Source organism: Rhynchophorus ferrugineus, unplaced genomic scaffold, assembly GCF_030347505.1.
Source record: "Rhynchophorus ferrugineus isolate W39M unplaced genomic scaffold, kcgeb_rfMv2 rfM10, whole genome shotgun sequence".
In the NCBI taxonomy this organism is placed as follows: Eukaryota; Metazoa; Arthropoda; class Insecta; order Coleoptera; family Curculionidae; genus Rhynchophorus; species Rhynchophorus ferrugineus.
In genome coordinates, this window is record NW_027472589.1 from 29,042,218 (window position 1) to 29,055,081 (window position 12,864).

General features: G+C 33.9%; 1 protein-coding gene and 1 long non-coding RNA gene across 4 annotated transcripts in view; both read left to right on the plus strand.

Moving 5' to 3' along the window:
* The window catches only part of LOC143203994 (uncharacterized), a 207,974-nt gene that overhangs the window by 186,200 nt on the left and 8,910 nt on the right, over positions 1-12,864 (plus strand). The window lies entirely within an intron of this gene.
* LOC143203745 (uncharacterized) lies at positions 1,324-3,985 on the plus strand. Its single transcript, XR_013007422.1, has 2 exons — positions 1,324-1,551; positions 3,831-3,985. It is a non-coding gene; the product is annotated as an uncharacterized LOC143203745 (long non-coding RNA).

The window sequence follows — 12,864 nt, forward strand, 5'->3', positions numbered from 1 at the left end:
CCTAATCTGTCCATGTCAATATTGCGTGTCGGCGAAATGACAAAATTCTAATTATATCACTTGACGGATACCCGATTCCTCAAGCAAAATTAGCCAAATACCTCGGAATATATCTCGATGGTAGATTAAACTGGAAACATCATGTTAGACAAAAAGCAGAGAGATTAGATTCAAGCAACCGTACTGGTTAGTCGGAAGATACTCTCAACTTGATCTAAAACCAAAGAGATTGGATTATCAGTCAATCATAAAGCTAATTTAGACCTAGAGGGTGCAAATATGCTAGTAATCTAACGCACCCAAAACAAAGTTCTACGGTTAATTACCAATACTTATTGCTACGTAGCCAACGAAGGGCTGCACGATGACATCGAAATCAAATGGACACACGAAGTGATCCAAGATTTTGCCTTGAAACATGAAATAAGGTTGCTAAATCACAGCAACGTGGAAGCAATACAGCTATTGGGCCAGGACCACTACTTCACAACACGCATGAAATCAGAAGAATGAAGCTAACCAAACCACACGAAATGTTTCAGTGTATTAGTGTATTAAGTTCAGCTTAAGTAATTTACTTTTATTTTAACTTGGGAAATACATACCGATATATTTATCCCATAATTATTAATATTAGTATAGTATTAGTATTATTAATTTGCAAGCATATCTAATATTAGCAAAAGCATTATTAAAAGCAGGAACACATTGAATTTTGAAAAAATGTGCCTATATATCGCAATGGTCTTAATTAACTTATTTAAAAGACGCAATGAGAATTGTATGTAGCCCCATAGATACCAACATAAGAACTATACATTATGTATTCATGCGCTTTACCATATAATGCTATCCATGCTGGTAATATAATAATTACTATTATAATTGAGTAAATTATTATAAATATAATAGTAATTTGTGGCACGTCTGGTCTAAGGTGGTCACTTCTCCACTTTGGTTGAGCCGGATCTGTGGGTTCGATTCCCACACGCGACAAGCATTTGTGTGATCCACTAATATTTCTTTCGTACGTCTGGGTATTCTTCACAGGTAGCTATAGCCATACAAAATGTATTCATAAAAATATAACAGTTGATTGGTGGTGTCAACTAGTAAATCTCTATGTGCCCCTTGTCCAGAAAAGTGTGACAACCACTGGCTCACAGTGAGAACATGGTTCCGATTGGTACATTTCACTTCCCATTCTGTTTCCATATTCTATTGGCCCCCATTAGACCAGATGACAGATACCGCCGATGACACATATCAATGTCACGACCAACGTCAGCGTAATAAAAATCATCGTAAGGCTATTCGCAAGTAGGCTCGTTGCTAAAAGGAAAGCAGTTGTTTCCTGGCATAGAAATAAGTAAACAAGCGTAAATATCGAAACGTCACATCGAGAAAGTCAGTACAAATACGAAGACATGGCCAAAGTGAAGTTACTTCTTGTACTGTTCGTGTTAGTCGCCACAATGTTCATGTCCATCTCGGCAGATGATCCACCAGCAGCGGCACCAGCAGCAACCACCGTTGCAAGCAGCGCAGCTGGTAAGCATCAGATGGTTCCATTTATTTAACATTTACAAGTCCGATTCGGTCTAACTTTTATTCCGAACATATTTTACAAATACAGTAGCGTTGGTATATGGAGAAACTTTTAACATACATACAATACTAGTGATTGTCAATGGTCGACGAGAATTCGACCGTAATTATTTAAGTTAATAAAGTTCCCTTTATAAAAGAGTAAAGTAGAAGGGAATGTGTGACTCTCTTACGTAATCGAACTAAATTGAAAAAAAGATATGTTAGTGTACTAAAAATATACCCCTATCTTAAAATAACTTCAAATTTTGACATATTTTTAAAAAAATTAACTACAAATATTTTTTACATTACATTTAAATAATTAACGATAAATAAAAATGTAACCTATGTTCTGAATATCTGCACATTAAATCTATTTTAAAGATAACCTTTTTTGTAAGCATAATATTTACCATTATCCGCGATTTTAACTGCAAAACAAACAAAGGTAACTCCAATTGTACCAGAACATAGAATACAACAATATCAGAACTCAATATTATATACAATAAATTAAATATTGATTTTGTAATATTCTGCAGCTAACTGTTTCTTCCTCTTCGACCTTTACTGTCAATCTTTTGCTTCTAGCGTTTCTCTCAGGTCTCATATGTGCTTCAACGCTAAATCAAGAATACTTTGTCCCCTAAAAATTATTACTAATGTTCTTATATTAAAACTTCTATATATCCTGGTTTCCACTGCATTCACTTTTAATCTTAACGACACAAAATTTATGTATGTCTTGTGGGCAGATTTTGTACGTAAATTAGAATTAGAGTAATAGAAACTTGTGATTGATTGAAAACCGGATGATAATTTTTTTGTATATTTTGAAGTATCCTTTTACCAACGAGGGTTTATCTGGACTGGACCTACAGTTTAATGTGGTCTCTGAACCACGGTCCTCGGCATTAAGCCTACCGACTGGCGAGTGACCAACTTAGAAATTATCCGGTCTTACCCAACCTGGTTACTGGCGTGGCTGGGATCATTTTCCTTGTCGGATTTTGCACTCTTGCCTAAGACAATCACAAACTTAAATTTACGACCATGCCCCAGTAGGATGCTAACCCGCAACAGTACCTGTCGCCTTTACCACTGCGCCAACCAAGTCGGCGTTCATAATTTTGAGAGATTTAAAATCTTTGGCATAAGCGTTCCTTTGGTTTTTTCCCTCTTGCTTCCTCTATGTTCGTCTTTATTTTTCTGTTCTTCCTTCATCTTCATAATTTTCTTCAATTTATCTTCTCTATTCTCTCCCTCAAATATTCCCGAATTCTTATCTTAAATTCTTTTAATGTTTTCTTATTTTTTTGGTATTTTTATTGTGCTTAGCGTCAATAGATGGTTGATCTTTTCTCCTCTCTTTTGTATTGTCCATCCTACTTAACATATCTATCTCACTCCCCGCCATATCTACTTTATCTTATTCCAAATGTTAAGATTTATATTATAATGTCTGGCCTCTGCATTGTTTCGTATCTTCCACTTGGTGTTTTGTACATTTTCGAATATTGTAAGTCTATAACTTCCCTTTCCAATCCTGCTCTGTTTCTTCTTTACTTTTCCTCTATTTGTTTTCTTAAAGGTACCGTATTTGACTATAGACTAAACACTCTCACTGTTCTTTTCCATAAAGATTATTTATTTGTTCAATTGTCACTGTTTGGAGCCTTTTGTAAGATTTAAAAACGAATTTAACGAATTAGCAAGGCTTCGAAGATGTTGCAAAAAATAATGTAGAGAAAAATAATAATACAAATTCAACTTATTTAAACGTTTCTCTATTTATGAGCGGTATTGTATAGAGTAAAAGTAACAGGAATCATGGTATATGAATTGAACTATTACTTAATTATTACGGTGCAATTTGCCTGGTTTATTCCTCACATCCGGCCAAATTGTCTGCCATTTATAGTATTTTTATAATAATAGTAATCCGTCAGAAGATCATCTTTGATAAACCATATAAATTGTACTCAATGTTACCATATTATCAAGGGAAACATTTTTTTTGAACCCTATCTTAATAAGTGCTGAAAACATTGTCAACAACATCCAGAAAGCATCAATTAGCATCATATTAAGATATTTGCAACCACCAATCCTTTTTTGTTTTTTGGGGAGTATTTTTCTGATTGATATACCACTGAGCATTTTTAGCATTCCTCGGTGCATTATTCTTCCATTTTTTGAAAGAATCGTGACACAGCATTTAACGGTTATTCAATTTTTAGATTATAAACCATTTGGGATGCTGATAATGTCTGTCGCCGTATTGATGAAGATTTTACCTCAGTAATATTTAATATTGTTCCAAATTTTATTGTGTCCACGTACATGAGAGTATATTTTGTTGTATATTATTTCACTAATAAATAGATTGTTTATTTCCAGTTGTTTTAATCTTAAGTAGTTTACAAAACTATATAAACTATTTATATCAATAATTTAAAGAATATTAAAAAGAAAATAGCATAAATATTAGTCGCAGGTATTATTTATTCAATATAATATTTAATTTTAAAGAATTTTCCAAAGACTGAGTATTTTTAGAGTATATTTTAATGCTTACATTACATTATATACCTAATACAATCTTAATTTATGAATATAATGTATTACTATTGTTCTGTTGCACTTGCAACAATATTCAAGCAGGACGAATGTGGGATAGATATGTTTAATACAAAATCAGTTGTATCTGAATTTGAAATCTTTAATTTTCCAGTCAAAGTTTTAAATATCTTTAAAAAATGTTTGTTCTTTCTAAGTAGTATGTTTACAAGAATATAAATAAACATTAAACTGAGATAAAATGTTGTGTATGGAGTAATAATCGTTTAAAAACAATTAACGTTTAAACTCAATCGGTTTTAGTTATATTTATAGAACATGGGGGAACAACAATGAATATTGATATCATTTCAGAATGTTTTAAGCCAGCATATAATAACAAGTCAACATTTATTCATGTTATATTGTATTTAAATCTTGAAGCTACTAACTTCTAAAATATATCTTCGGTTGACATTTACATGAGACATCTCTATCATTAGACATTGGGATGGATTGGTAAATTATGGTAAAAAATATATAGCCCGTTCAATAAAACCGTGAGCTCACGTCATCTAAATTGATAGTACATGCAATGTATATACTGTTGAAGATTTTAAGCTAAAATTAATTATAAAGTCTTAATGTATTGGTAAATACCTAAAGGTTTAACATATAACAGATCAATGTCTCCATTTTATATACAGATAGGTTTTAGATATACAACGTGGAGCAAAAGCCCCGCTACCGTTTTAATTGTCTATAAATTTGCTCAAAGAAAAGATAATTAAGTTTGGTTTTCATAAAAAATTTATTTGGTCTTTGTATTTTTTCTTCGTTATGATTGAAAAATTATATCGGAAAATGGTGACCGCAATTTACTATGCAACATTCGGCTCTTTTTAAGGCATTTTTCATGACGTCTCCTGCAACATCTGAGGCTGAATTTCTTCATTTTGTGACGAATATTATCTTTAAGATGTTGAATCGTTTGGGGCTTATTCACAGAAGCTTTTGATTGTAAAAAACCCCATAAGAAAAAGTCCGATGCTGTTAAATCGGGAGATCTAGCCGGCCATGCTAAATCACCACTTCGCGAAATTAGTCTTTGTGGAAAAACGTCTTTCAATAATTGAATTGTTGAACAAGCTGGGTGTGCTGTGGCTCCATCTTGCTGAAACCACATGTCCTCTAGTCCTTGTTCTTCAGTTTCAAGCACAATACAATTTAGAATCATGTCTTGGTTCACCATTCAGCAGTAACAGTAACTGCAACACTGGATATTTTCAAAAAAATAGGGACTAATGATGTTTCCAGCATGAATACAATTGTTTTTAATGGATGCAATGATGTTTCATGAATTAATTGAGGATTCTGTGTTGCCCAAAACTGACTATTCTGTCTATTGAGGTGACCACTGGGAAGAAAATGGGCTTCATCGCTCATTATCTTCAATTTTACCAGACAGCCTTAGGATTGCATTACTGTACAAAATTCCTTGATCAGGATCTCTCGGTAGCAATTTTTGGACTAATTGAATTTTGTACGGGAACATTTTCAAATCAGTTTTCAAAATTGGCCTTAAACTGCGTGCAGAAATGTGTAACTGGAAACCACGTTTCCGAATTGATGTTTCTGGAGACTCTGCAACACTATCGCGTACCAGACCGGCATTTTCAGCGTTACGAGACGTCCGTTGTCATCCAGAACGAGGCCTGTCTGCATGTAAACGATAAATTGTGGTTTTGTGAGGCATTAAACGATTAGGATATTTTTGACGCAATTTCCACTGAGTAGATATAATGGAGCGATTATTTTCAATAACTATTGTCACTATTGCTGCTCGTCCTTGTGGGATATATTTATCTATAATAAACTGGACTTTTGCTCCACCTGTTAAATTTTTTGACAGCGAATATTATTCTTCTTTTCTGATCTCGCCTTATCTCGTCTGAAGACACAATTGAAGAGTAATGAAGAGAGTCCATCCATGCCTCACCACTATTATAATTTCAAAGAGTTCCGTTATTATTCACTTAGACTTCACCTTGGATTTTTTACCAGTCAGTGTTTGTCTGATAATTGTTTTAATTTTCAAGTCGAGACCTTGTTCTTCACTAATTTGGAAAAGATTCACGGTCCACAGAATTATAGGTCTTTTTTGAAGCCTACAAATATACAGACCACCTTCTTATTATAAAGTTTAGGTTATCTGAGAACTAATTTTAAAATTAATATTTGTTCTGGACAGGATTTTTGCCTGGTCTGAAACTTGCTTGATATTCAGCAATTTTGAATTCAAGTTATTGTACCAATTGCATTTTTTGTATTTATTTTTATTTATTGTGTCAATTTCTTATACATTAAAAGGACTGTTAAAAAAGCAGGATAGCTAAAAATTTTACAGCATATTTATTGTATTAGGCTTTCTATATTGTACATACTTCTGTATTTTATATTTAATGTTGTACTATTCTTCTGATATTTTTTATTGTTATTACTTCTACTTGTATTATTTGAGTTGTTTTTTTCTATTTTCTATATTCGACTCTATAAATATTGTTGAATTTGAAACCTGTATTCTATTTGTTTTTGAATACATTAAACTATTGCTAGAAAGTTTTGTCTCCTACAATCGCCTAAGTCCATGGTACACGTAATTCTACCCCAGACATTGCCAACGGCCGACTAAAATTGCCATTCACAATGTGTTTTAAACTGAAATATTTAGTTTTCACTATAAAACTATGAATAAGAATTTAACTAAATATAATAAGTTGTACCGATGTTCATTTAAAAGCATCAACACGTTAACATATTTATTGTTTTTTCCTCTCTCAAAGGGCACGAATATCGAAAGTTTTCATTTTTTCGCGACAGACCTCCCCCTATATAGACGGCGAATTTAATTTTGCCGTGGAATGTTCGCTATTCGCATCACGGAGGGTTGGAAATTGGACGCGGGGGGACCGGATGCCAAACAAAATCCCCGAATGCCGACGAGGGAAAAGCGGAAAAGCCGGAGGGGGGAGTGGCCCGGGGCCGATGACGGTCGCCTAGCAACGCGATTTCCCGGCATATCCGCGGGGGCAAGATGGCGGCCGGGATCAATAAGTTAAGTTTTTCCAAACGGAAACCCTACACGGTAACTTCATAGCGTGTATGGGCCGTGACGGTGGGCTAAATTAACATATCGACTGAAAAATCGCGCTCTAACTAATGAAAAGGGAGTTTTTTTGGAAAATACGGCGAGATACCATCAGTTCAATGATTTTTGTGGCTTCCAAGTCTTTCTAGAACAATGGTTCTTTGACAAAACAGCGAAATGTTTCATCCATTATGGTTTTTTTAATTTCACACAAATCTCTGCCCTCCGTACTTCTTCTACGGTCTAGTGAGAAAATAATGACAGCGAGTTTTTTTCGCAGTAATAATTTCGTGATATATCCAGCTTTTTTCCATTTTTCTAGTAAGGTTCGTCATTTTATTTGTTTCATCTCGCAGAAGAATTCGCGTCTAATAGTGCTACGCAATTTACTTGAGAAACTGCTACTAAAACTTGTTAAACTACTTTTAAATATACCAGTTTATATTTCGAAATCATCACTCAATAATTAACCAAGTACATAAAGTGATACATAAGGTATTGAAAAAGTGCTGGAAGAGATTAATTACTAGCCTAAATATTTTCTGGGCGCTTCACAAGCATTTCACCGGTTGAGAGAAATAACATCTTATTTCTCTTAACTCTTATAACCTTTTAAATAATAACACCAAGGTTATTTGGAACTAATTCCACAAGATGAACAAATTGTTATCGCAGAACTATTGTCAATTACTAGATCAGCATCTTTTCGAAAGAGTTTCACATGAAGGCGTATTCTCAGTATTTAGACCTATTACGGCTGGAGTTCCGCAAGTTAGTGTCTTGGTACCACTCCTCCATTTGCTTTACACAGCTGCATATCCAATAACATAAGATACAGTACTTGGAACGTTTACCGATGGAGATGATTGTTATTCAAGACTCACAGCATTTCAATGTCAACATAGGAGTGGAGGTTTTTTTCATATCTTGTTACGAATTTCTTAATTTCCTCTGTGACAGTTACCTTTATTCTGAAATACTTGTATTATATTGGTATTACATCCGGCAGAGAATCTGTCAAAATGACACAATGTTACCGTATCAACTTTTTTTTTGTTTTTATTAATATCTCTTAGACTTTCAACAATAAGTATTATTACATGATTTCCGTTATATAATATCACTATCCTGACATGTAGAAGATCGCTTCAGTAAGTGATCTACTGTACAACTATAATCTATCTTATATTATTTTATAATTATCTTATTCTAGATACTATTTTAACTTATCTTAAAGAGTATCCTAACTTATTCTAAAGACTATTCTAACTTATTCTAGGGATTATTAAATCTTACTCTATGTGTCTATTAATCAGTTCGTATGGCAGTTTGCGTTTGAGCCTACGCACTTCACTGTCATCGCGCCAATTTAACTGTTTGGCAAGTGCATTGGGGTACACTAATAGTCTTTCACAGTACTTCGAATCATACTTGTTAAAATGAAGTTGGAGGTTTCTTGTGGCTGATATTGGATCCTCGTGTGATGATAAAACAGCTGTATCGTCTGCATATGTTGCAACAATAGTGTTTCTTGATGTCGGTAGATCAGCTGTATACAATAGATATAACAATGGGCCAAGAACATTGCCCTGCGGAACACCCGAATATATTTGGTGTAGTTCACTGTATTCGTCAACCTGTTTGACAATAAAATGTCTGTCTATGAGTTATGATCTTATATTATTTTATAATTATCTTATTCTAGATACTATTTTAACTTATCTTAAAGAGTATCCTAACTTATTCTAAAGACCATTCTAACTTATTCTAGGTATTATTAAATCTTACTCTATGTGTCTATTAATCAGTTCGTATGGCAGTTTGCGTTTGAGCCTATGTACTACACTGTCATCGCGCCAATTTAACTGTTTGGCGAGTGCATTGGGGTACACTAATAGTATTTCACAGTACTTCGAATCATACTTGTTAAAATGAAGTTGGAGGTTTCTTGTGGCTGATATTGGATCCTCGTGTGATGATAAAACCGCTGTATTGTCTGAATATGTTGCAACAATAGTGTTTCTTGAGGTCGGTAGATCAGCTGTATACAATAGATATAACAATGGGCCAAGAACATTGCCCTGCGGAACACCCGAATATATTTGGTGTAGTTCACTGTATTCGTCAACCTGTTTGACCATAAAATGTCTGTCTATGAGTTATGATCTTATATTATTTTATAATTATCTTATTCTAGGTACTATTTTAACTTATCTTAAAGAGTATCCTAACTTATTCTAAAGACTATTCTAACTTATTCTAGGTATTATTAAATCTTACTCTATGTGTCTATTAATCAGTTCGTATGGCAGTTTGCGTTTGAGCCTATGTACTACACTGTCATCGCGCCAATTTAACTGTTTGGCGAGTGCATTGGGGTACACTAATAGTATTTCACAGTACTTCGAATCATACTTGTTAAAATGAAGTTGGAGGTTTCTTGTGGCTGATATTGGATCCTCGTGTGATGATAAAACCGCTGTATTGTCTGAATATGTTGCAACAATAGTGTTTCTTGATGTCGGTAGATCAGCTGTATACAATAGATATAACAATGGGCCAAGAACATTGCCCTGCGGAACACCCGAATATATTTGGTGTAGTTCACTGTATTCGTCAACCTGTTTGACAATAAAATGTCTGTCTATGAGTTATGATCTTATATTATTTTATAATTATCTTATTCTAGATACTATTTTAACTTATCTTAAAGAGTATCCTAACTTATTCTAAAGACCATTCTAACTTATTCTAGGGATTATTAAATCTTACTCTATGTGTCTATTAATCAGTTCGTACAGCAGTTTGCGTTTGAGACTATGCACTACACTGTCATCGCGCCAATTTAACTGTTTGGCGAGTGCATTGGGGTACACTAATAGTCTTTCACAGTACTTCGAATCATACTTGTTAAAATGAAGTTGGAGGTTTCTTGTGGCTGATATTGGATACTCGTGTGATGATAAAACCGCTGTATCATCAGCAATTGTTCCAACAATATTGTTTCTTGAGGTCGGTTGGTCAGCTGTATATAATAGATATAACAATGGGCCAAGAACACTGCCCTGTGGAACACCCGAATATATTTGGTGTAGTTCACTGTATTCGTCAACCTGCTTGATAATAAAATGTCTGTCTATGAGTTATGATTTTAGCAGTTGAAGGCCACACCTTGTCGAAGGCCTGAGATATATTGAGAAATGCAACGGAGCAATATTTTTTGTTTTTTCAGTTTTTGTTAATTTGGTTAACTAATCTATGTATTTGTTCTGTTGTTCAGTGTTTATTACGGAAACCAAATTGATGGTCTGGAATTTTATTCTCTCTTCTGCAATTGTTTTGAGTCGCTTAATGTATAGTTTCTCAAAAAGTTTAGAGATCACAGGTAACGGGCTTATAGGACGATGAGAGAAAAGAAGTTTTCTGATTTTTCCCAGGTTTAAGAATTGTAATGATTTGAGCCACTTTCCAAGTGCAAATATCAACTTAACTTTTAGTTAATTTTGTTCATAAAATAATGAAACAAAAATAATGTTTTACATCGAACTCTTCCACACCAACTATAAAGCAGGCGGGAGTTCTAGGCGTGTTTTTATGTAATGGTATCCCCTGAAGCACTTATCCACATAACTAACAATTATATATTCGAATAATGTATTTTATTTTCATCAGAGAGCATATTTCTATTTTTACCTTTAGTTGTTTCCTTCGTTGCAGTATTTCTTTGTAAAGTTTTTTCGATATTACTGTATTTCTCATGTTTCTTCTGTTACTTTCAATTGACCTGTTATTTATTAAAGAATTGATAATAGTTTGTAAATTAGGGTTGTTTTATTCTATGTACATTGTCATATGACAACGGTATCGACCAGTACCAACACAAACCAAATTTGATCTTCATTCTGTCTCTTTTTAACTAAGGTAATGCTAATTAGTAAAATTTTACGTTTTTATAAACTGAATTTGGAAATACGTTGGACGGTGTTGATGACGCGCAATGGTTGTTTTATTGAAAGCACTATATGTATACTCTTTGACAGTTATTGTCGTCTTTTCAACCCCACTCGTACATCACTCTAACCATCCCCATTTGACCCGCACGTCCAAACACCCGACACCATCCACCCTCGCAACATTTCTACCCCATAAAACCTAATAAAACCCTATAATTAAAACATGCGATGGCATTCATAGTGATTCTTCATCTCCCGCGTCGGATCGCTCCCCCCTGATCGATAAGTCATCGGGAAGTCGGGGATAATGTTCGTCTGTTCTCGCCGGTCATTCGTGATAGTTCGGATGGTGGTGGTTGAAGCGCCCAGGCGTGGATTTTGGGGGTGGCTTCTCGACGAGAGAGACATTTATGAAATATGTATTTACGAGACCAAAATTATTTCTTATTCGTTATCTCCATTACAGATTTTGCACGGCATTATTGTCTTATTGGTATAAAACTTGATTTTGAATGACTTTTAGTCAAGACAATCGTTAATTCTGTCAAGGGTTTATGTCAGTTATGTTTCTTTTCTCTACGAGTAATAATCCCAACCAGGGGCATGGAATTGGAACTTAAATAGGCATGGTTTATACCTAGGGAAGTTCTAAAATTTTTATCCAAAAATATCATTCATCTGAAAGGGAGAGTTGATCAATTTAATTTTATTTTTTGAATTTTTTTTTTCTATGTCTATGTAAAATTAAAACTCTAGACTATAGCTGATTCTGAACAACAAAGGAATCTTTGATTGAACAAACGAAACCAACGAAAAAGAATCCCAACAGAACGAGAAGTAAATTAAGGACATAATTTTTGTTGTTATTTATTTCATTACTAGCGACCCGCCCCGGCTTCGCACGGGTGCAATGCTGATATTAAATTAAATACACTACAGAAAAAATATGAACGTTGTATATAAAAACATAGCGGCCCGCTCCGACTTTGCACGGGCATAAAATATATATGCTTATGTCACTCAATGAAAACATGATTAAAATCGATCCAGTATTTTTGGTTCATTCATTACTGCCCTTGGCCTGCACGCATTAAATTTGGAGTAAAACAATTCCTCTTCCCCTATACTTACTATGAAGATTTCCTGCTATCTTTGGAATATCTAAATTCATACAATTTTTATTACATTACACATTTTTAAACGCAAATTTTAAATTTGTAATATCTCCGAAAATATTTGTTTAATTTACATGCTGTAAGGAACCATATTGATCTATATTAATTGCACACTGTATTTAAGGTACTTAATTCGATAAGGATTAATGCCGTATTGCTTAAAATAGCTTCGTAAATAAGCCATTTTCTCACGTAAACAGTAAACAATAAAAATGGTTAATGTGGGTTATCCCTAAAAGATAAACATATACCATCGCGGACTTTTTTGTAGACCTTTTTATGGTGTACAATACTGTAGTACATTAATTTGATCTAACTCGTAGGGTTAGGCAGCGTTTTTGCTAATTGCTAAATAAGCCTAAAAAATAGGTTAATTTACGACATCACGTTAGAAACCTCTAAAATTAGCAATGTTGCCTTAGTATATTATGCATGTATT